This window comes from Neofelis nebulosa, chromosome 6 (genome assembly GCF_028018385.1).
Source record: "Neofelis nebulosa isolate mNeoNeb1 chromosome 6, mNeoNeb1.pri, whole genome shotgun sequence".
Classification (NCBI taxonomy): Eukaryota; Metazoa; Chordata; class Mammalia; order Carnivora; family Felidae; genus Neofelis; species Neofelis nebulosa.
Genome location: NC_080787.1, coordinates 52,509,553 through 52,534,299, shown reverse-complemented (window position 1 = coordinate 52,534,299; position 24,747 = coordinate 52,509,553). Strand labels below are relative to the sequence as shown.

Here is a 24,747-nt window from a genome sequence, read left to right as displayed (position 1 = left end):
AATATTAATGATAATGCAGAATATGCATGCGTGCATACACACACACACACACACACACACACACACACACACACATATAAAATAACCTTAACTTTTAAAAAAATCTACATGTAGGGGGCCTGGGTGGCTCAGTCGGTTGAGCATCCAGCTTCAGCCCAGGTTATGATCTCATGGTTCATGGGTTCAAGCCCCTCACTGAGCTCTGTGCTGACAGCTGAGAGCGTGGAGCCTGCTTTGGATTCTGTGTCTCCCTCTCTCTCTCTGCCCCTCCTTTGCTTGCACTCTGTCTCTCTCTCGCTTTCAAAAATAAACATTAAAATTATTTTTTAACTTAAAAAATGAAAAAAATGAAAAATCTACATGGAATATGTATGTAAATAATCTGAGCCTGATCCATTTTGTTTTCCAAACATGGAAAAATCTTGGATGGAATGTAACCAGTATCTGTTATAGTGCTATCAAGCATCATGTCTCTGTGATGGAATTATAGGTCATTTTTATTTTTTATAACATTCTATATGTTTTAATTTTTCTATCATAAGCTGGTAATATTTTACACTGAAAAAATAATTACATCTATCTTTAAGTAATAGGAAGATTCTTCACCAGCTAAATTCGGTAGCTAGTTTCCTTGCTCTGAGAAGTGAGATAGCAAAAAACTTTTAAATAGAGCCATAAAATGATAAAATGTCAAATGATTAGTATAAGGAATGTGTCCTCTGGAAATTCAGAAGAGAGACAGCTAGTTTCTTGGAGAAAATGGGGTATTTCAAGAAACATAGTTGAAGTCAGTTTCAGAAGAACTTGAATACTAGAGTAAGGAAGATAGACTTTATTCTGATGCAAATAGAAGTGCTTAAAGAGATTTTTGTAGCCCTAATTAGTGAATATCCTTTGTTCTTCGCCATTAAAGCTGGTACCTTAAAAATGTATATGCATATGTGTATTCATATCTGAACGTATGTACACTGAATGTATTCACCCCTGGGCAGGAAATAATGTGTCTATAAAGAAGAAACAGGAAGAACGATTAAGGCATTCGTTAATTAGGGTCCATTTACATTTCCAGAGTCAGCTAAAATCATCCACTTATTTAAACGGAAATCTCCTTAGTTTATTACAGTCATTATTACTTGGCAGTAAGAGATAACTAGTTTGAATTTCACAAGTAGAGAAAATTGCATAGTCCGTTGCTTCTCTCAGGGGTCACTATTAGTCAATGTTTGAATAAAAGAAATTGCAGTTCTTAGCAAATGAAGTTAATATTTATTGAGTACCTACTATGTGCAAGACAGTTGGATGCATTCCTATATTATCTCATTTATTCCACACAATGACCCCTCAGTTGGTATTTCTAATCCACACATTATAGTAAAGAAGTCTAAGAAAAATATTAAGAAGGCAAAGTAACGGGACAATGGTAGCCTAGATCTATAATCATAACTGATCTTCTCTCACCATTCAGTGTAAGCCAATGGATGATAACTTATCACACTAGAACAGACCCATTAACTCATTCATTTCTTAACATTATTGTTGAATTATGTATTTTTGAGAATATGTGTATAGATATGCAATATGTACCTATATGACTATGTGGGTATTGTGCACATAAATAGCTATTATACACCTATAGGTTTACGTGATATATATATATATATATATATATATATATATATATATATACACACATATATATATATATGCATTATAGCCACAAATGTATACACAAAATTATAGCAACATATTGAATATTTGTGCTATGCTTTTTATATGCATGTGTTACATATAACTATATATAAGCACATATAATACATAAATATAAATTATATATAAATGCATATGCATATATAATTTACACACAAAATGATACATAAAATAGATTAAGACAGCTATATCATACACACACACATGTATAAAAACATTTTCCCACTATCCTTTCCTAGAAAAGAAACTGCTAGGCAATTAGAGAACCTATGTTACAGCTGAGGAAGCATTACCCCTCACTACAAAGTGAGTCTTGACTCTACCTCCAGGATTGTAGCCCTAAAGAAGAGAGTGGGGTGGCTCCAGTTGGTTGAGTGTATGACTCTTGGTTTCAGCTCAGGTTGTGATCTCCCAGTCTGTGAGTTCAAGCCCTGCATCAGGCTCCTTGCTGCTGGTGTGGAGCCTACTTGGGATTCTCTATCCCCCTATCTCTCTGCCCCTAGCCTACCTCTCCCAAAATAAATGAATACACTTTAAAATTTTTTACTTAAAAAAAGAAGAAGAAGAAAGAAGAAAGAAGAGAGTCTAGAGGCCATGCATCCCTAAGAACGACCTGAAAATTCCCAGGTGTAAATGTGAAGGGCCATCCTTCCTTCTTTCTCCCATCCCTCGTACCCTGCTCACCCAACACCCACCTCTCCGACACTCGCTTGATGCAAGTCCCCAGTTAGCGGAGGGGTGGCAGCACCCCTTCAGCCTCAACTCTAATTCTATTCTATATACTCAAAGGATCAGTTCTAAATCTGATTCCTGCCGCGAAAGGACAACCACCTACTAGTTAAATTCATTCAGCTCTTTATTCAATGAAACCATGTAGCATTTTCATCAGTGAACGAATTGAACAATCAGCCCTGCAAAAAATAAAGCATCGATGAGGATAGAAAAGAGCCCTTGGTGGGAGTTTTCGGTTCTGCACAAAGGCTGTGGACGCTGAGCTGTCACTCCCTTTCTTCATCCCGGGACCCCATGCACAGCACCAGCTCTAGCGTGAAGGGAGATTTAAAAGCAACTAAGTACATATAAACATTTCTCATTCATTATCTGGGGTTTCTGCTACTGGGTGACATATCATTAGTCCTAGTGTAAGGCAAGCTTTAAAAACGTAATTACTTAATCATGCAGTTAGCTTCCCATCAATCCTAGCAGCATTTGTTCTTAACTAGCTTTTAAGAACAAAATTAGGAGTAATTTGTAAACAAAAGTAATTGAAGAAAGGCAGATATTGCCAAGGTGTTGACGGCATTAGCAGACATTATTGTTTCCCTTAATACCAACACAGCACTGCAGTTAACAATAGGTAGCTGACAAAAGGCAGCACTAGGGAATTAGGTGGCAAGCCTAGGAAGTGTGCACCAGGCAGAGTGGTCCTTCCCCAGCCCTTATAGGGATTCAACTCCTACAGGTAGTGGACCCTCTCCTCTTAAACTGATTTTCATTACAGTTCAATGACTTGGAGATTTATGGTGTGATTTAACATTTTTAGCATGACCATAAAAATACTCATCCTATTTTCCATATCCTCTTATTAAATGTTGAGCCCAAGAATTTTCCCCTGAAAGGGGCAGTGCTATTTACATAAGCCACAGATGTAGTTTCTACCTGGTGAGACCCACTCAGACAAGACTGAGTAATGGCAGAAAAGGCAGAGTCCAGTCCTTTCTCCAAAAGATTTTTGCCTGTTCTTATTTCTGGTTACTTGTAACAGGTGCAGTGAACTTATAGTGCACACTAACTTTGGGCCAGACAGTGTGCTAAGCACTTGAGAAACAACAGTGTGCAAGAACTGGACACTGTTTTCCAGGAGCTCATCATTTTACAGGGAGAGAAAAATGTAAACAAAATGTGATCAGAAAGACTTAAACCAAGTGTATAAAAGCCCAACAGTTAGGTATCTACTGGTATTGAGGCTTACAGGGCCTCCAGCAGAAAGAATTAAGAAATATTAAGTCTTAGAGTACAAACAGGAGTGTTAAGTCCAGGAATAAGGATATTATTATCTTCAATTTACAGATGATACAACTGAGTCTGAAGTGAATCAACATACTGAAAATCATGCACATAAAGAGTGGCAATTTGGGATTCTGATACAGATGTTTACTTTTATTATCAATGTTGTTATGGTCCAAATGATCATGAATCCAAATATTTTTCCAGGATCCACTAGAATTCAACACAAGGAGTCCTGAATCCAGAGTCAGAACACTCAGCTCCAATTATGCCTCTGAACCCTTCTACTGTGTGACTTTAAGTGAGCCACGAAAACTTTCTAAGTTTTGGCTTAGAAAAGATATCTGAAAAAAATTTTGAGGTCTTGGGACCTTTACCTCACTCTGTGGCTGCAAGGATTGGAAGGAGTAATGAAAATAAAAGTGCTTTGTGAATTTTAAGCTCAGGAGGAAGGTATTAATAGTGTATGATGCCACTTATATGAAGTCCAGGTACAGGCAAAATGGCCTGTGTTACTCAAAATTAAGTATGACCAATATGGTTGGTCCTGAAGAGTTAAGAATTGACTGGAAAAGGGCACAGGGAACTTTCTAGGTTAATGAAAATAAGTATCAATTTTCAATACACATCTAGCTGAGCACTTAAAATCTGTGTACTCTATTGTTGGTAAATGATGCCTCAAAATTACATCGAAAAATAAGATATGATTATTTCCACTAAATTTTTTTGAAGCTAAATATAGTTCTCACACCAGTTGCTACCATCTCAGAAGTGAATTAAAGTCTAATGTTCAAAATGGACAGGCCAAGGGATTCATCTCATGTACCATTAGAAATCTTGAGAGACAGCACATATCTTTACACCTCTAATTTAATTCAGAATAGCCATCACCTCTTATTTACATCCTTAAAAGCCAAAGCATTATGAGCCATCATGAACTTCCAAGCCTATCAGTAAAAGATGAAAACTCATCTCTCTCTATATTTCCCAAAGGGTGGTAAGGAGAATGTCAAAATTTAAATGTACCAATCAGAGAATAGTAATAATAAGTGTGGTCTAGGGATAGATATCAGGGAGAAATTTTGATCCACTGGCATACAGGACAAGAGAAATTGTTACCAAAGCAAGTATGATGTCTTTCAACATTCTGGGAAATAACACTACCTTATTTCATTAAAAAAAAATGATCAGAGCAAATTTTAATCTCTATAGGGTTTTTGTGATTCTAACATAAACATGGGCAAATAAATAGATTTTTCCTGAATGCTCAAGACATTTGGCCTTAAGAATCATTAGGTCAGAATTTGTGTGTGTGTGTGTGTGTGTGTGTGTGTGTGTGTGTGTGTATCTATACACACACACATATAGAACATAAATTAATGTATATATAAATTATGTATGCATATGTATAAATTATTATAAAGATACAGATACAAAAGAGCCTTAAAAAGGAACAAATCTAAGGGCATCTGGGTGGCCAATCAGTTAAGGTTCTGACTCTTGATTTTAGCTCAGGTCATGAGCCCCATGTCTGGTTCTGCACTGACAGCATAGGCTCTCTCTCTCTCTCTGCCCTTCTCTCTCTCTCTCTCTCTCTCTCTCTCTCTCTCTCTCTCTCTCAAAATAAGTAAATAAACTGAAAAAAAAAGAAACAAATCCTGCCATTTGCAACAACATGGATGAACCTGGATGAACCTTAGCATTTGCTAAATGAAATAAGCCAAATGCAGAAGGACAATTATTGCATGATCTCACTTACACGTGGAATCTAAAATAGTGGAACTCATAGAAGCAGAGTATAGAATGGTGGTTACCAGGAGCTGGAGGGAGGGAGAAATGAGAGATGTTGGCCAAAGGGTACAAAGTTTCAGTTTTGTAAAATGATTAAGTTGGAGATCTAATATTCAATAATGTGACTATAGTTAACACTACATTTTTGTATACTTGAAATTTGCTAAGGGGTAAACATTTATTTTTACTGAGGTTCTTCACACACACACACACACACACACACACACACACACACACACCAAATGGTAACTATCTGAGGTAATGGGTATGTGAATTAGCTTTATTGTGGTGATTATTTTGCAAAGTATATGTATGTCAAATCATCCAATTGTACACCATAAATATATAAAACTTTTAATTGTCACAAATGTTCCTAAATCAAAAGAAAAAGAAGATTCCCATTCAAATATGGGGGCGGGGGGAAGAATTATTGGGCCAAGTCTTCATAGTCAAAAGCAAATCAACAAGTTTCCACTGAGTGTCTGCTATGATCTCAGAACAGCAGAGTTAAAAGGGTTGAGATAATTATCCAGATAATTATCTAGACCCCAAAGTGACTTTTATTGGTTTACATAGATCATTTAGGCAGAAGGAGGCTTTTCCCTTTTAATTATCTGTAAAGTGAAATCACTATATTACAGGACTGGCCTACTTTTTTTAAAAGATTAAATAAAAATTACTTATAATACATGTAAACACTTTGGCTGGGAAATTATTCTACAAACCTTTAGAGCTTGGGGGGAAAGAAAGTGTATCAGCTTAGGTTTTAATGTCAATGAAGGTAAGACTCGAAGAACTCTCTAATCATGAGAAGTGCTTGACATTCACAAGAAAACCACAGTTTACTGCCTTCTCTTGAAGTTGACCAGTGGTGGTCAAAGTAAAACCCTCTGCACCTGTGGACCGGTTGAGCCCTGGAGTGGGCCAAACATTTATGGGTTACCTATGTGCATTATGAGGAGCTCAGGGCACCCCCTTGTCAAAAATAAAAATCTTGGGGCACCTGGGTGGCTGAGTCAGTAAGTGTCAGACTCTTGATTTCAGCTCAGGTCATGATCTCATGTTTGTGAGTTTGAGCCCCGAATCAGGCTCTGTGCTGACTCTGTGGAGCCTCTTTCTCTCTCCCTCTCTCTCTCTGTCCCTCCTCCACTTGCTCTCTCTCTTGAAAGTAAACAAATAAACTTAAAAAAATAAAAATCTTTTTCTATCTTGATGCCATAGTGAACATCTCCATCCTCCTCCTCATCATGGGCAACCTCCTCTTGGTGTAATGTTGTCCTGTCATGTCCAATGTAGTCTCACATCTCTAAATGCAACACAAATAATATGATGGGAAAGCATGACCATTTGCATTCTGACTGAGGTCTTGGTGCTTTGCCCTATCGCTTTGCTCTCCTCCTTGACAGGCAGTTTATGACCCTGGCAGAGCCCAGGTCTAGCAAAAGACGCGCTGAAAGAGAGGCGACAGACCTGGTGAAAGAGTAATCCTGCAGCAGGACCTCTATGGCTTTTGCTCAAAGACCTCGACCCAGCTTCAGAATCAGAGCCAGGTGGGGAGAAATACAAATGCTGGAAGCTGGTAGCTAATTGTGCATGGCTCTGTGGTAGGGGGAGGAACATGGAGCCGGAGAGATCTGGATTTAATTCTTGACTCTGCTTCTGGTTATTTAGTCAAAGTAATAGTAAGAAGTGCTTTGAATAGATTATTTTATCAATCCTCAACTCAGGCCTAAAAACTCTTTCCTGGCATGTTTGAATTGCCAGCTCCTCAGCAAAAATATCACTTTGTCACCTCTTTAGAGAAAATTTTTTCCTCCCACTTTTGTTTTTTTTTCCCCCTCTTCATATCACTTTATCCTCTCTAAAATTCTTTTAAATTTGTTTATGTATTTATTGTCCACCTTCTTCACAAAATAAAAAGAAGGGCAGAAGTCTTGTCTGTCTGGTTGTTTCTGGAACAGTGTCATTGTGCAACATCAATAATTCAATAAACAAATGAAAAGACTATTCTTGTATGGAAGAAGGAACTATTATTATTCCTGTTTTACAGATGAACAAAGTAAGACTAAGGGAAGATTAAAACAAAACAAAACTTGCCCCAAATTAGTCTCATAGCAAGTAAGGGCATGGCTATGTCTGTCTCCATGGTCCACCCCTCAACACCTGTGCTTAAACTCTCTGAGTGCCTTTTGTCACCTAAGAAAATGTAGATACTTTCTGCATGTTGGGCTTGTCATAAGACAAAAGATAATGTGTGTGAAATTTCTGACACACTATTCAGTCAATAAATGGTGGATATTATCTCTCTGAGGACCTCATAAACCAAGTATAAAACAGTGTCCTGTGTTGGGATGGTGCCTGCAACTGTTGGCCACATTCTTCCTTCAAACCAGGATATTTATCTGTGTGTGATGTGTGGGCCTAACTTACATGGAATTAAGTAGGAAGAAGAAGAATTCGGCATTTATTATCTACTGTATGTTAGACACATGTCAGCATACGTAATTTTCAAAATAGCTCTACAAAGTAAACATATTTAACAGTTAAGGAAATTTAGGGTCAGAGAAGTGAAGTGACATGCACATCACACACAGCATATGATGTAAATGGACCTATGGAGTCCAGGAAGGTCCTCCTGACTAATTATTTGCCTGCATGCCTCCCCACAGACTGGGTGCTCCTGAGGACAGGCATCTTGTATTGAAATTATCTGTGCATCTCCAAGATCTATCATTACACTGCATACACCAACATATACCTTCCATAAAGTTTGGCCAATGGATGAGAAAAGGAATGAAGCCCAATGCTCTACAACCTAACTGAGTTCTAAGATTAACTCCCAGCATTGTGATTATGGGATAAAATGCAAAACTCTGGGAAACACATAGAGAAAGCTGTATCAGGTTTAAGGATAGTGTGAATCTTGTGTTTCTATCCAGGGAACACACTGTTCAGAAAGCAAAAGGACTGGTCACAAAGGTTTACTCTTAAAATGGAAAGCAAATGATTGGTACTAAATGTTCCAGGGTCCTAGTACATTTTGGGAACTCAACATCGTAAATAAGTTAATCTACTAATATGTATTCTGCTGAGCCAGGAATTGAGGGGAATAATAATAATGATGTACCTTTGGGTCTATACTTACAAATGACTTTTGAGTATATTCTACTCTCTAATTTGCAGTACAACTCTGTGAATCAGGCCTTATTCACCTATTAATGTTACAAAAGAGACAACTGAGGTTTGAAAGTTGTTTGGATTTCACTGGGCCACGTTGCTGGTTTGAACTCATGCTTCAGATCCAAACTTATGCTCAGTCATCATCACAGCTGAGAAAAGGGGCTTAAGATACGGGCTCTGAATTCTAGGAGCCTGTGACCTGGTTGTAATGACACCACAGTGCTTGAGAAACAAGACAACACAGTAAAGAATAATGAACTGATTAGAAGAGAAGACCAACTAATGAAGGTGGCAGTCATTGAGAGATGAGCACACGTTTCCAGAAAGGATGTTCTTAGGCTGCGCTATTGGACAAAACTTGGGAACCGAAAGGATGATGCATTCAAAATCTTATTTTTGTGTGTTTCTGAGATAATTACCAATGTAGAGAATAATCCTAATGAAAAGCAAACACTTGAATGGTGCTTTGCTGTTTTAACACACAGTAATTTCCTTTAGTCAAGGAGAAGGGCTGGTTTAGACAAAAATGATGAATTTAGACTTGAGCCAGTTGCATTTAAGGAGATGCTAGAACATGCAAGTAAAAACAGTCAGTTGAGGCCCATATTTAGGTAAGAAACCAGAGCTTCAAGCCATTGCACTGTGATGTCTAAGAGGGCAAAAGCCAGTTTTAAAAATACAGCCATTCAATCCTGAACTCCCATCCATTTTCCTGGCATATATCAGAGTTAACCAAGTATGTGTAAATTGCTCAAATGAGAAATGATTGATTTCATAATTACATCTGCTATCTTACCTGCAATCAAAATAACAACAAAAGAGGTTTCTGAAGCCACCCCCCCAATCTCTCTTGAAGAGCGATGATTCCACATAACAAAAAGAAATCTAACACAACTCACTGTAGTTTTCTTATTCTTTTTGCTTTTCATGGGAAATTGTAGTTTCAGGCAAGCTACTTGCTGCAAGTCAGATATTCTCATCTTTTGTGGGAAGATGAGAGAAGTAGGGAGAAGCCCAAACACTCTTAAGTGCAGCTGAGGTCAATGCTGATCAAATACAATTCCCTCATGTGCTATGTTTTCTGTTTGGTTGGTTGTCGTTTTGTGTTTATTTCCAGAAAAAAATATCTAAGATGCTTCCACCTACTCCAGGACTCCCAAATGTCTTGCAATTTGCAGATCCTTCTGATTTTGGAGGATGGCTCTTGTTTAAAAACTGCACAGTGTAAATGGTATCTGGTATTTAATGAAAAGCACTGAAATTGCTGTATGGTGCCACAGATTCACTGCTGAACATGTCATGAGGCAACATTTTATAGGCATTGTAAAATCTTTTTACCACACACAGCTGCATTACCCAAAATTACTCAAATCTGCAGGGCATCTGAAACTCACTCTGTAACAGTAATAGGCTTTGCTGCTTAAAAACGGATTATAACTAATGCACAAAAACAATTATCACTAGACTTAATTGCCAAGTGTTATATATATATACATATATTTATATATCTATAGATATATTTATATATATAGACATATAAATATATATATTTATATATTCCTTCTCACTGAAATTTGAGCAATCACTAGGAAAAACTAAGTGACTTTCAAAATTTACAGGATTCTGAAGCAGAACTAGGAAAAATGTTTTTAATCTGTCAGTCCATATAAGAAAGATTTTATTGTCATTGTTTTTATAAGTCCTAATATCATATTGTTTTAATAATCTGCACTTTGGATTAATTGGAGAATTTTTTTTATTATTGATAAAACTGTCCCATGGGGCTGGCTCTACACCAAGAGGAGGTAACAGGAGGTATTGAATAGAGAAAACAATAGAATCTGATAGACTAGGTTTCAGCCCTGAGTCATCCTTTCCCTTCCCTAGATCTTTTCTTCTTCTTTCATACAAGGAAACTTTGGGCTAAGCATTGTTGGGGCCTCTTCCTCTGCCAACCTTCTGTGATCTTAGGTGAGCTAAAGTAGAAAGAGTTTGGGGTGCTTAAGTAGCTCAGTTGGTTAATTGTCCAACTCTTGGTTTCTGCTCAGATCATGATTTCATGGTTCACGGGTTGGAGCCTTACATGGGGCTCCATACTAAAAGTACAGAGCCTGCTTGGTGTTCTTCTCTCCCTCTCTCTATGTCCCTCCCCTGCTCATGTTCTGTCTCTCTCTCTTTCTCTCTCAAAACAAATAAATAAGTTTAAAAAAAAAAAACAGAGAGTTTGCTGTCACCTTCATTATCCTTGTGCTAAGAGGAAGGGTGGGAGACTACTAGTGAAAGAGGTGATGCTTTGTGCTTTGCCTTAAAAGGTTTTAGTGTGAAAGAAAGTGATCTTGAGACTTTAGGCAGAATGGACAGTCTGGCATGGTAGAGACAGTGCAGTGGGAAACTACAGAAACAGTTCAAGAAAGGGCTGGAAAGGTACACTGCCCTTGTACTAGAGACATTTAAAGTTAATAGTTTTCACTTTCTTCAACTGGTGTGGCAGAAAGTTTCTGGTAGCTCAGAAAAGTTCACATTCTCTTCTCTTGCATATTTGGCCTCCCCACCAGTCTATCTGTTCTAACTATAGAGTGTGGCATGGAGGTGATATTTGTCACTTAGGGGCCTGGCCCACAGAATTCTTCCCTGGCACTCCTTCTAGACTTTTTCTCTTGGTCAACCAAGTGGAAGCCCTAAGTGATGAAAAAGCCCCTGTCAGTTTGGGTTTCTAAATGAAGGTATGAAGCAAAGCCACCCTGCTAACCCTAAACCAGTCAGCACTGTTAGAGAAGCAAGAAATAAACAGAGTTTGAATGTTGCATCCTAGTGGAGCATTGTTGATCACTGTGGTCAGCTGCCATTTACCTAGAGAGTGACTGTTATGTTGTGGTGGTAGCAGAGGCAGACGGTTGTGGGTGAAAAAATGGTTCACAGTGAAAGGCAATAATGATATATTTTCATGAATTCAGCAATGAAAGAAGAGTAAATAAAGGGAATATCTGAGCCATTTGAACATGCTGTTGAGAAGCCAGTGGCTAGGAGTTCAGGCTCTGGAATCAGAGGAACTGAATTTGTTTCCTGGACTCACCCTCACTGAGGTATGTGGCCTTATATAGTAATGCTTGGTACACATTTTGCCATTCAGTCCTCATAATGACCCCATTAGGTGGATGCCCTTATTAATCCCATTTTAGAGATGAAGAAACTATAGCTTAGAGAGATCAAGCATATTGTCCACAGTCATTTATGATAAAAAGTAAAACTGCAATTTAAAACCAGGTCTATCTGACCTTAAAGCATAGAGTATGTGCTTGGCTAAGGTTGATAATTGGTCAGGTTGTGGGACAACTAATGGCCAGGTTGGGGGACACCTTCAAGACTAGGCATGTGCTCAAAACTGTTCCACAGTTGAGCTGGCCTGTGTTATCTGGGAACACTGACGGGAAGGAGAGATAGTCAGAGGCCTCTGAGCACAAAGCACCATTGGCACTTTGATCACTGGGCCCATCACTGACCCATACCACATGAGGTGAAACTAATGTCCCTTGCCACAAAGAAATCCAGAAATAGCTACGGGAGACTGAAAGAACAAATCATCCCTAACTCATATCCCTGTCTCTAGAAGTTAAGGGCAAATAAATCATTGTTGCATTTTATTGCATCTTACTAATTTCTAGCTTAATGTAGAAAGCAAAAGTCCCTATGTAGCTGCTACAGGCTGTAACTGGGTGGTTTTAATGGGCTCTGGTTGGACAGTTCAATTAGGTCTCTTTTGTGGCTTCCATTGTTCTTGAAATCCTTGTCAAGGCAAGGATGTGTCATCTCAGTAAAGGAATTATCCGACCACATGTTAATTGAATATATACTGTGGACTAGGAGTTGACTGGCAAAGTAGAATCCAGGAAAAACTAAGACATGACTCCTGTATTCAAGGAATTCCCAGTCTACTAGAGAAGGTACATAAGTAAAAGACCATTTGATTTTGTTGTAAAGGTTAACAGCATGGAGCTAGAGACAGGATATATTGGTTTCAGTCCTAACTCTCCCAGTTACTAATGGGAGTAAATTTGGCCAAGTTGCCTCCCCTCTTAGTGCCTTGGTTCTCTCAACTGTACAATGGGAAAGTGCCTCATAGGGTTTTCAAATTATTAAATGTTTAAAAGATTAAATGAGTGTATATGTTCATTAACCTCAGTATACTTGAGGTTAGCTAGTGTTAGCTTTTTTAAATTAGAGTCTGATGAGTATATGAAAATAGAGAAAATAAACACATCAGGCTAGTTGGCTTTGTCACTCTAGGTTTCCCATTGGAAGTGATAGTTGAGTTCAGCAATGAAGACTGAATAGGCATTAAGCAGAAAGTCAAAGGTGTGAATGTCTTCTAGGCAGAAGGTGACACAGATGTGGAAATTGTGAAAAAGCCTGTTACAATCTTAGGGAAACTCAAAGAAGTCCCATCAAGTGGAGAGTCATGTTGATACAGACGAGGCTGGAAAGGAAGACAGAAACCAGCTCACAAGGAACCTGTAAGTCAGGCTTAGGGTTCACTCATTCCTAGAGGCAGGTAGAGTCACTGGCAGCCTTTAAGCAGGACAGTGATAGATGGATGACAGTGGATTGATAATGGATCAACAGCCCTAGCAGTTTACTGAGGTGAGGACATTTGATAATAAAGGGAACAAATTTGTGTTGACTCCCAAAGACTTACTTTTATTTGCCCTATTGGTATGTGCAGATGTCAAAAACCAGAAATATCCACACAACTACTGAGAAAAGTGAAGCCCTATGTGGCCTTTTAGCCACTCAGATTTCTCCTAGCTTCTTACAAACCAAAAACAGAAATGAGAGTCTGTCTAGCCTTCTCTGGTAGTACCATGAGGGCAGAATACTGAATTCAGTGCCATGGAGTCAAAAAAGAAAAAGGCCAGGCATTTGATGTTATATTCTAAGTGAAGGAGAGAAAAAAAAAATCACATACATACATACACAGAAACATGTGTGAAAACTGGTTCTTAAGAAGGTGATCTCCACATCTACAGCAGTATCTCTTCAAAGTACAGTCTGCAGGCATCAGCATCAGAATCACCTGGAACACTTGTTTAAAATTCAGGTGCCTACACCTTGATTATGAAATGAATAAGTCACAAGGATAAAAGGCACAGCATAGGGGATATAGTCAATGACACTGTAATAGTTTTCTATAGTGGCAGATGGGAACTACACTTGTGTTGAGCACAGCATAACATACAATGTTGTCAAATCGCTATGCTGTACACCTGAAACTGATGTGACATTGTCAACTATACTTCAGTTTTAAAAATGTAGATGCCTGAGCTCCACCCAAGAGCTTAATCAGAATTCGTGTTTTTAACAAGTTTTTCAGACACCCTGCAACATACCAAAGAACAACTTGCCTACACCATTCCTTATTTTAAATAACTATAAATGCTTACATGCATCTGCAATCAAAAAAGTAGAATTACTATTTATCTGTTTGATACTATCATGTTCCCTCAAAGTTAGGGAGGAATGACTCTTATCCTTTTAGGAAACTCTCATGCCTCTCATAGGGCACTAAAGCCATTTAATCTTATGGACCAAGGTTAAAGACTACTAACAAGAGAAACAAATCAATTGTTGGTTTAAAAGGTACGAAACTTTTGGGTGCCTGGGTGGCTCAGTCAGTTAGGCAACTGACTCTTGATTTTGGCTCAGGTCATAATCTCACATGAGTTTGAGCTCTGTGTTGGGCTCTGCACTTCGGATTCTCTCTCTCCCTCTCTTTCTGCCTCTCCCCACCCCCCTCTCTCAAAAATAAATAAATAAACTTAAAAAAATAAAAATAAATAAAAGGTAAGAAACTTCAATATTTTCCTGGCATAACTTATAATGTTTGAAAGAGAACCCTGCTTTTAAAATGGCATATATTTGGGGACAGCCCTTTGGCTTTTCACCAGCCAGTATCATTTTCTACACATGCCAGGTACTAACCACCAAACCCCTAGATTACCTTGAAGAATGAGATAGATATGGTCTCCACATGAGGAAAGCCATAGTGGTTTCTTCTTTTCCTTCCTTTTGTGAAAGAAGGAGATGGCATTGGATAAACATATGTAAATACTATCAGATGAATACAATATTAGAGATATGCTACAGGGACTTTTATGAGGCCAGTAGTTGAAAACCTCAACATATCAGGGAAGGCTTCCAACAGGCAGTTGCTTTTGAGCAGATGCTGACAGACGGGGAGGGATGTTCTTCCCCAAGGGGTCAAGTGAAGGAAGAAAACTGCAGGCAGGGTTTCCTGCAAGGGCTCCCAGGACCCAGCCTTCTCTGTAAAACCTAGATGGTCTGACCAAAGTATCTTAACAGATATCAGATTTGTGCCATTTATGCGTAAATAGTAATATGGTTCCTTCAAACATCAAAATATGAAAAATAGCCCAAATAATTTCATTTGAAATCGATGAGCATCCTCATTTACGTTGTCCTGATAAAGAAAAAGCCTAGATTTTCTTTACATTTACAGACATTACATTTACAAAAAGAGACATCCTGTATAAATTACTAAAAGGAAAAAACATTTTATTGCAATTAGGTTAAATCTATTTCCTCACTCCTCCCTCTGGCCACCTCCTTCCCAAATAAATCACTTTGTAGAAAGTAGCAGTTATTCAAAACAAAACATGTTGGTATATCTTACGGCCAAGTGAAATGGATCAACAAGGCACAATGACAAGACCCAATCTCAAATTGATAAATTTATCTGGTGGAAAAAAAATGTAGCTTGAGCAGCTTGTTGATCATTTTAAATGTTAATGGTAATATGCTTCTTTACTATTGAGATATTTATGACTAATGGTGTGATGCAATTTAAATTTATAACATGCATTAATTTCAGCTGTTTTTCATCATTAGGAAAAATATTTCAAAAGAAACTTCAATATTTTCCAAGAGCAACATATGAAACAACACCAGAGTTCTATCAAGCCCAGAAGGCCCCTTCCACAGACTCAGTTCTGTCAAAACCAGGCCCTTGAAAGAAGACTTTCTCTTAGTAATTTCTTGGTTTCACTCAGATTTCCAAAGACTTAAAATAAAAACATCTCTTCTAATTCCTCAATTTAACTTGATATCAGAATATTATTAGTTCCATTGTGGTTATGATGAGTAATATATATATATATATATATATATATATATATATATATATATATATATATATATATATATAAAGGCTACATTTATGCCCCATGTAATGGAGGTCATATGACCAAAGTGATTTTTTCCCCTTGAGTCTACGGATGGTTCAAGAGTATTGTAATGTTCACATTTTACAACAAGAAATAGAAAGTTAATTGATAGCTATTTAGAGCATTAAAAAAAACCCTAGTTTGACAATGAAAAGTTACTTTGTACAAGATTAAAGTAATTTCTTAGGACTGACCTCCATATCGGTTGCTGAGCCAACAGACTACTGGCGCTAATTGTTTACTTAAACTAAGTCACTGCAACTCCAAATCAAAGTGTTTTCCATAATTTGGTATTGGCTTCAGCCTTTTACCTCCCTGAATTGATGGACATGAAGGTTCCACAGGATATCCGTTCTATTTTTTCCCTTTGCTCAAAAAAGATTTTAATGTTATGTGAAGTCAGGGGCTTTATTTTATTTTTGTTCTGTTCTACATAATCCTGTCTTTATTCATGTTTGTGGATGTTGAAAGAGCTACATTCATAGCCATGCTTATCTACCAACTTACTGCCTTGTTCATTCAGAATAAGATTAAAGAACCACAGTTTTTGTTACCAACTACTTAAGCAGTAAGTAATGTACTAATATTGAGTACGTGCTATTGCCAAAATTAATATTTACATAACAAATGGGATAATAAAATTTAGGTCATCTTGGCATGTTAAGAGGAAGAGCCCTCACTATGCAATAATCAATCAATCCGTGAACTGTCCTAGTCCTATGTTTTGTAGTCAGGAATAGCTAACTGACCTGGATATAATGTACATATCTACAGAATCATGGTGACTTAAGAAAGCAGTCACCAACTGCCTGTTGATAAAATGAAACTAATTTTCTTGATTAATAATAACAATAAAATACTAAAATTAAAATACCTGAAAACTGCAAAGAAGGAGGGGAAGCATTGACAGTGAGAGCCATAGAAGATAATGCTTAAACAGGTGTTCTCCATGGCTCTTAGGAGAGATCGCTGAGCTCAGCTCTGGAGAATCCAGAACTGTATGGGCTGATTTATTCTTGAATTTGAGCCAAATGTCTGTGACAGAACTGTGCCTGCTTTTATTTTGCAAAATACAACAAAAAGGAAAGAAAAAGAAAGAAAGAAAGAAAGAAAGAAAGAAAGAGAGAGAGAGAGAGAGAGAGAGAGAGAGAAAGAAAGAAAGAAAGAAAGAAAGAAAGAAAGAAAGAAAGAAAGAAAGAAAGAAAGAAAGAAAGAAAGAAGGAGGAAGGAAGGAAGGAGGGGAAGGAAGGAAGAAACCTGAAATTTATGAAAAATCAAAGAAAAAAAACTAGGGAGTGAGTGATCAATAATTCCTAACATACCCAATTTAGCATCAGGAAAATTGTGGTAATAGTAAACATTTTGGCAAAAGGCTATTGTGGCCAACTACTCTAACCTGTAAGCCTCCCAAACTTTGTGGCTTAAAAGAATTAGTTATGTACCATACTTTTGTAAATTGACAGGGCTCATCAAGATTCTTCCTTTAGGGACTCTCATGAAATTGCAGTTGGATGTTGGCTAGGACTACAGTTACCTCAAGCCTTGACTGGACTGTCCATCGAGGGTGACTCCCTCATGGTTGGAAGCTGATATTAGCTTTTGGCTGTAACCTTAACTGGAGCTGTCAACAGGGATGCCCCATACATGACTCCTTTATGTAGCTTTGGTTTCACATTGTGTGGTGGCTTGGATTTTAGACAGAGCATTCCAAGATGAAGTATTCTAAGAGATCCAGGGGAAAACTAAGAAATTTAATGACCTAACATCTAAAGTACCAAATCATCACTTCTGTCACACTGTATTTCTCAAGCAGGTTACTAAGTCCAGCCTAAATTCAAGGGGAAGGAAAATAAGGCTCTCTTGACAAGAAGTAGCATGTGGATGTAGAGAGGAAAGAAATTAATACTAGTCATCTTTGAGATTCTTACAAAGGCATTGTGTCTGTCTTGAGCATGCTAAATACAGCCTAAAGATCCTTCATGATGGGTGTGGATTCTATGCACATTGATGTGGCCACAAATTTTGATCTCAAAGGGAACATAAAAATGAGATTATGTCACCCATCCATTTAAAGCTAACCAATGCTTCCATTATACTGAGAATAAAATTCACACTTAACATGGTCTGCAAAGTCCTATATGGTTGGCTCTATTCCAATTTCTCTGACCTCATTTCCATACACTCTTTTCCTTGCTCACTTTGCTATAGTCATCCTGACTTTGTTTCTCTTCCAACAACCCAAGCTCATTCCCACTTTTCCACGTTGTCAATTTCTACTGCCTATACTTGCCCCCAGATCTTTATGCATCCCATACCTTCACTTCAATCAAGTTTCTGTGCAAATGCCTCTTCGGAGAGGGCATCACTTAACCACTTTAATCGATCACACACTATTAACCACTCACTGATCACCATGCCATCACTACCTGAAATGACCTTGTCCATCTCTCTGTTTAGTTTTAGGTGTCAGGCACCAGACCATGAGCCCCATTAGAGCAATGGACTTACCTGTCTTATCCACATCCATATTCCCAGAAGAGTGTCTGGTACATAATGACATTTAGTACATACTTGTTGAATATATGAATAAGGGTAGGCCATGATCAAGTTCTCTTTTTAATTGGTTATAATTAGAAATAACCAAAATGTCCTTAAAGATTATGACAGCCTTATATATAATTCATTCAAACTTCAATTTCACCTTTGACCGCTCACATGAGATATCTAGATGGAAGAGAGTCATATTCACTGACTTACCTTTACACCTCTCATCTGTTGGTTATAGGCTCCTACTGCTGCCACCTTGGCAGGAGTCATCTCTAGCAGCCTGTGGCTTTCTTTGTTTCTGTTATGCTACCTAAGATAAAAAATACAAAACAAAACAAAATATTTTTTTTTTTCTAATCCAATACGATCTTTAGGAAACTAAGGACAGGGGGCTTAGAAAGAGAAGACAGGAAAGGTAGCATTTCACTACTTGTCAAAATTAGTTCTTTCAATTCATTTTTTTTTTTTTTTGGATCCCATATTCCTCTCTCTGCTCATCATTTGGGGTCTGTTGCTTTAAAATCTATTTTACAGCCTCCCTAGACTACTTACACTTCCCTTTGAAAACTAGACTCTCTCCCTCCTGTCTACATTTCTGGAATGCTCTTTCCACCCTTGTTCCTCCAGCTAAGTACCTTTCATCCCTGAAAATTTATTTCACATATCTGCTCATTTGGAAAGACTTATACTAACCACCACCTCCACTTCCCATTTCCCAAACCCTTCTGATTTAGGTTTCTATTAACTACACTACAGTGAATTAAGTGTTGTCTCCTCATCCAGCTGAGTTCTTTGCAGACATGGATGTCGTCTTGTTAACTTCTAGAATTTATTGCCAAGTCCAGTACCTGGAACATAGTATACATTCAGTACTTACTGAATTAGCTCAACTTAAATTGCAACAAAGTTAAAAGAGAACAGTAGGGAATTGGAACATTGGTAGAAAATGTCATGGGGCTAAGAACACACTGGCCTCTTCCTTTTACACACAGTAATTTTATTAGTTCAGGCCCAAATATATGTGCTTTTCCAGAAATGTCACCATTATCTAATATGTTAAGAAAAGAAGCTGAAACTTGAGTTATTTAGAGCACTGGCATGAAATCAGGCATTTTTCCACTTCTTCTCTGCCACACCCTCTACTCCTCCTCTTGTTCATTTGCATTTTTCTTGCTCAGTCTGTGGGTTGTAGGTGCAGAAAATAGGCACCAGGAGCAATCTACAGAATTCAATGTGATCTCTGATAAAAGCGGCTATCCATGTTTTTTATAATTGTAAATTCTCTCTTTTTCATATCTATTTAGATATATCAACATTGGTGAAATTATATATCTTTTATGTGTCTTTGGAGGTGTCTTTAATAGGCATATAGAAATTGGATGTGAGGCACCTGGGTGACTCAGTCAGTAAAATGTCTGGCTCTTGGTTTCAGCTCAGGTCATAATCTCATGGCTCATGAGCTGGAGCCCTGCATCAGGCTCTGTGCTGACAGCGCGGGGCCTGCTTGGGATTCTCTCTCTCTCTCTTTCACTCTATTTCAAAATAAATAAATGAAATTAAAAAAAAGAAATTTGATGTGATATTTATGTCCAATACAAAGAGCTATTATTTTCAAGAAAATTGTTTACTTTTTTTTTAAATGTTTATTTATTTTTGAGAGGGGTGTAGAGAGAGAGAGAGAGAGAGAGAGAGAGAGACATGAGCAAGGGAGGGGCAGAGAGAGAGGGAGACACAGAATCCAAAACAGGCTCCAGGCTCTGTGCTGACATCTCAGAGCCCAACATGGGGCTTGAACCCACGAACCGTATAATCATGACCTACGTTGAAGTCGGACACTTAACTGACTGAGCCACCCAGGGGCCCCAAGATAATCTTTTACTTTAAAGAGAGGAGACTGATACTACATTTCATCTTCAGAAAAAATATATATCTATATCTCTATCTATCTATTTACCTATATCTTCAAAGACTTTGCTAAAATGGTGCTTTTCCACTTTTTTAAAGAAAATGAAAACATAGGCAGTCAGCTAGCAAGCTAGTTAAGTCTTACTCTGTTCACTGCATACAGAAAGCAATTTGAAATAGTACCTACATAACCTTCAGTTCAGCACAGCCATTCATCACCCTGTTAGTAATGCTATTATGGGGCCCCCTTTGAAACACCCCTGAAATTGACACTTTCTAGGTGGGAAAGATAGTACAAGCCAAAATAACATATTTTGTGCTGGTACAATGCTTGTACTGCTTGTGAGTATTATGTTAGTTTACAATGTGGCTTGATCAATAATTGTTGAACAAAGTTTTCTGCAAAGACTGAAAGATTTAGGTAGGTTGGTGGTGGAGGATGGTGGATGAATTAAGTTAGTGGAAAGACAAAACTAATTAATAGTGGAGATTGTGATTTTGTGGTAGTTTGGAAAACTGAGGATTGTGCTTTCTGGCCTGAGATTTCCTATGAAATGTGAGTGGCTGATTAAGAAAACACATCTCATTTCCCTGTATGTATGTGTCTTCATTGAAAGAATGGAGCTAGTGTCAAGTTTCTTAAGTACCACAGTGATAGAAATTTTAATATGTACTGCAGAAGTATCAGACTGAATCTGGCACTAATACTTTCATTTCTGGAAAAAAACACAAATACTCAGTCCCCCCCACTCCTTGAAATGCCCACTACCTCCATTCGTGCATGTCTATTAGAGGCCAAGACAAATGTACCACATTTCACTGCTTCTCAGCTGTACAGCTTACTCTGTAATCTAATGCCAACTCCCATAAAATTCAAGCTGTAGCAAGTCACCTTGCACAACAGGTCACTCACATAGCTTTGTCCCTTTGAGTTTATAGGAAACAGGAGGAAAGCCAGCAGTACGTATCCAGGCTTAGTGTAGACCATCAAATCACTCTCCTTGACTAATGGTAGACTCTTGGTCATCACTTGTGAAAGCCAGTTCTTAGGCCAGCCAGGCAAAAAGAGCTTCTAATAGATTTCTTGAGGTCTATTTTTTCTTCATATTTGACACTCATGAGAAATATTTTCTTTTTTCCTAAACTTCCTTTTAATCTGTGGCTCAATTTTTTCATTTATCACATCCTGCCTCATCTAACTCCCTTTATATCCCCTACTAGACTGAAAGTTCAAAAAGGACAAGGTGTTTGTCTAATTGAGCTTTTTATGCACCTAGAAAATGGGAGGATATGATGCACAATACAGTGACTCCATATTCATTTAACAAACGTATGAATGTATACTTTTGACACACTATATGGCATGCATTCAATTTTGGATATAGGAAACCAAGATATAATCAGGCTTCAAGGCTGAAGTTATATTGAGAAACAGTCTAATTTCAGTCATCTGATTTGTGACCAAAGGCAAATCTTTAAAATATTAGAAGCCAGAACATGTACATTTAGTATTTTACCATACTCATTTAAGATAAGTTCAAAATTATGTGAAAGAAGAGCAAATATTAACAATCATCATACTGCATTGAAAAACTTTCAAATAAGATTTGTGTTCAGCAACCAAAAATAGCAAGATTGATTAGCTGAGTCTGCCATTGGCACAGGAAGGAGTGGAGACATGCCCCTGAAAGTTTGGATCAGATTCTGATAACTTACTTTTTTTAATAATGAGATAGGGATCACAGAGGCAGAGTTATCTTCCTAAAGTCATGTACCAACAGCTAGATGTTACCAAGGCTCTAACAGAGAGCTCAGTTCTCAGTACCCTAGGAAGCGTTCTTGGGAGAAAGAGTTGAATAAAGAATAATTTGTAGGAAGAAGCAAAATTCCTCATCCAACCCAGGAGGAACCAAATTTCTAACCTTCAGCTCCCAGCCTGACCAGAGGTTCCATGGCTGTCACACCCATTGGGTACAAAACTACAGGAGATGTGGGTGAAACAAAAGCACTGGAGTGGAGGAGAAGGACTCATCTTAACAAGCCTGAGCCTTCTAATGCAAGGAAGACAATGTTCACAAGCACAAGAATCAACAGGGGAATCTTCAGAGGGTCCTCCAAATACCAGTATATCTCCATGCCCAGCTTCTAGAGAATCACCAGCAGCTACCAGGAGCTCTCCCTGGTGCTGCCGCAGCACAGACCCAACCCCCAAATTCAGCATGGTTTGCTACTTTAGCTCTAACCTCTCTTTGTAAGTCTAGTTTCTCAGAAACAAAAACCAAACCAAACCTTGTTTTAAAATGTTTGATGAGGTACCTGTTAGTACCCTAAAATGCAACTGAGCCAGTATTTTGAATGAGATAATTACTACCCTATTCGTATGACACTGTGTGTGAATGTACTACTCTCTCCACAGGAGAGCAGATAAGTCCTGACTACAATAGAATTGTGGGCAGTGCGGGGGAGTGGGATCTTCATACTACTTCTAATCGGTGAGAGTGATATTGCAGGGAAAAACCTTATGATGAGTCATTGAGAGACAGGAGGTCTAGAATCGCCTCTGCTTATGATTAGGTGATGACCTTTGGCAAGTAACTACTTTTCTCTGGATCTCTTTGTTTTTTTTCTACTGTAAAATAAGGAAGTTGACTTAATAATCTATAAGATTTCTAATAGGCTGTATGACTATACTCTTCTCTGGACTGATCTTAAGGCAGCATAAATGGCTGCCACCACCTCATGGCTGCGATTACCTATGCGTTGTGATTATTCCATTGGACTCCACTTTCTGGTTGCTGACACTAACACATATTATGGGGCTTTCCTCTAAGCACTGCCATGTAATTCCTCATAACTAGATCAGGCACTGGGACTGTCAGAATTCTCTCTCACACTCATGTCTTTCTACTTATACAGCTAGGTGAAGCATCTATTAGTGTTCTCATGATTTTAGAAGAGAAAGTGGGGGCTATGACACCCACTCAGTATCATTGAAAGGCAATTGTCTTTTCCACTGCTCAAGTGCCTACATAGAAGCTACTTTTCTGAAATAGATGCCAACCAAACTCTTCTGGTTTATTTACTCTTTCTTTTTTAAATCTCTTTGTTAGATCTGATGCTGGAAAAGGGTTGGTCAGAGGTATGAATAAGTATAGATGCATCTCATGCTCTGACCAAGGTACAGAATGATTGTATATAAAGAGATATTTTAATCAAATTTTAAATATGCTAAATGTCTATTCAACAGAGAAGACTATTGGACAGTGAATAATTATAACTTATGACACCTCCCACCCCCAATGATTTTTTTCTGCAAACTCACATTTTCTATTATAATGTGTACTGAAGTAGAAGCATAGTTATATTTAATGGGACCCACATGGGCTTTCTGATGAGAACATCACTTCTTTAGTAACATCCTGCTGAATTTGGGGGTTCAGAGACTAAGCACCTTGCTTTATTTAATGTCTCCTTCCTGCTATAGCACCTACTTGGAGGCCCTGTATTTCCTGGCAGCTGTGCTGTTCTTACATCATTTTAAGTCAATTAAAATTATTAGTGTAGTTTTAATAGCCAGGGCTCCCTGAGGCCAAGTAACAAACGGTGCAATTTGAAGAAAATTGAATAAATAAAATAAGGAGGAGATAAATGAAACAATAGTCCAAGAAAGGAAAGAGAAAAAAAATTAGTCTATTAGCAAAGCCATCTACATTAAACATAATAATAACAATAATAATGATGATGATGATGATGATGATAATGCATCATTTGAAAATCTAGCCAGTACACAGGACAGAACCAGACTTAAAAGCAGATAAAACTGGTTTTGCCTTATGATGCTTTGATTTCAAGGACACTGGGCCAACCCCCAGTGCCCGCACCATCTTCACCAGCCTCCCTAGCATTTGAGAGGTTATAATTGATTCCTTTGTCCTCCACTAAGTTCCCCCTTGGGAGAGACAATGCACTGTGCTTTATTTTTAAGTTATACAAGATGGACAGGATTTTTTTTTTAATTTATAAGTTTATCATTTCCATTTCACTTGTAAATAAGGCAATTGTACCAACCTATTCGTATGACCTCTCAAGTGTCTGTAACATCATGATCTCTGCTTCCAGGAAGGAGTCAGCAGGGATATGAAAAAAATATACATACATTTTTCGGACATGAAAAGGGGAATGGGAAAAAATATTAGAGCAATGAATTTCAGCAGATTGAAGCAGATTTCAGTAGCAGGGAGGGTAGTTAGGGTCCCGGGATAAGGGGTGTTCCCAAATGCCACCTGAATTACTTGCTAGCTTTTAAACTTTGGGCAAATTGCTTAGCATCTGCGAGCATCAGGCTCTTCATCTAAAAATCGGGGTAGGGGCA

General features: G+C 38.0%; 1 long non-coding RNA gene across 1 annotated transcript in view; it reads right to left on the bottom strand.

Annotated features, from left to right (window-relative positions):
* LOC131514338 (uncharacterized) overlaps positions 1–24,747 on the bottom strand; it is a 479,074-nt gene that overhangs the window by 261,550 nt on the left and 192,777 nt on the right. Inside the window, exon 2 of the long non-coding RNA XR_009263032.1 lies at positions 18,681–18,780. This is a non-coding gene — a long non-coding RNA (uncharacterized LOC131514338). The remainder of the gene's footprint in view (positions 1–18,680; positions 18,781–24,747) is intronic.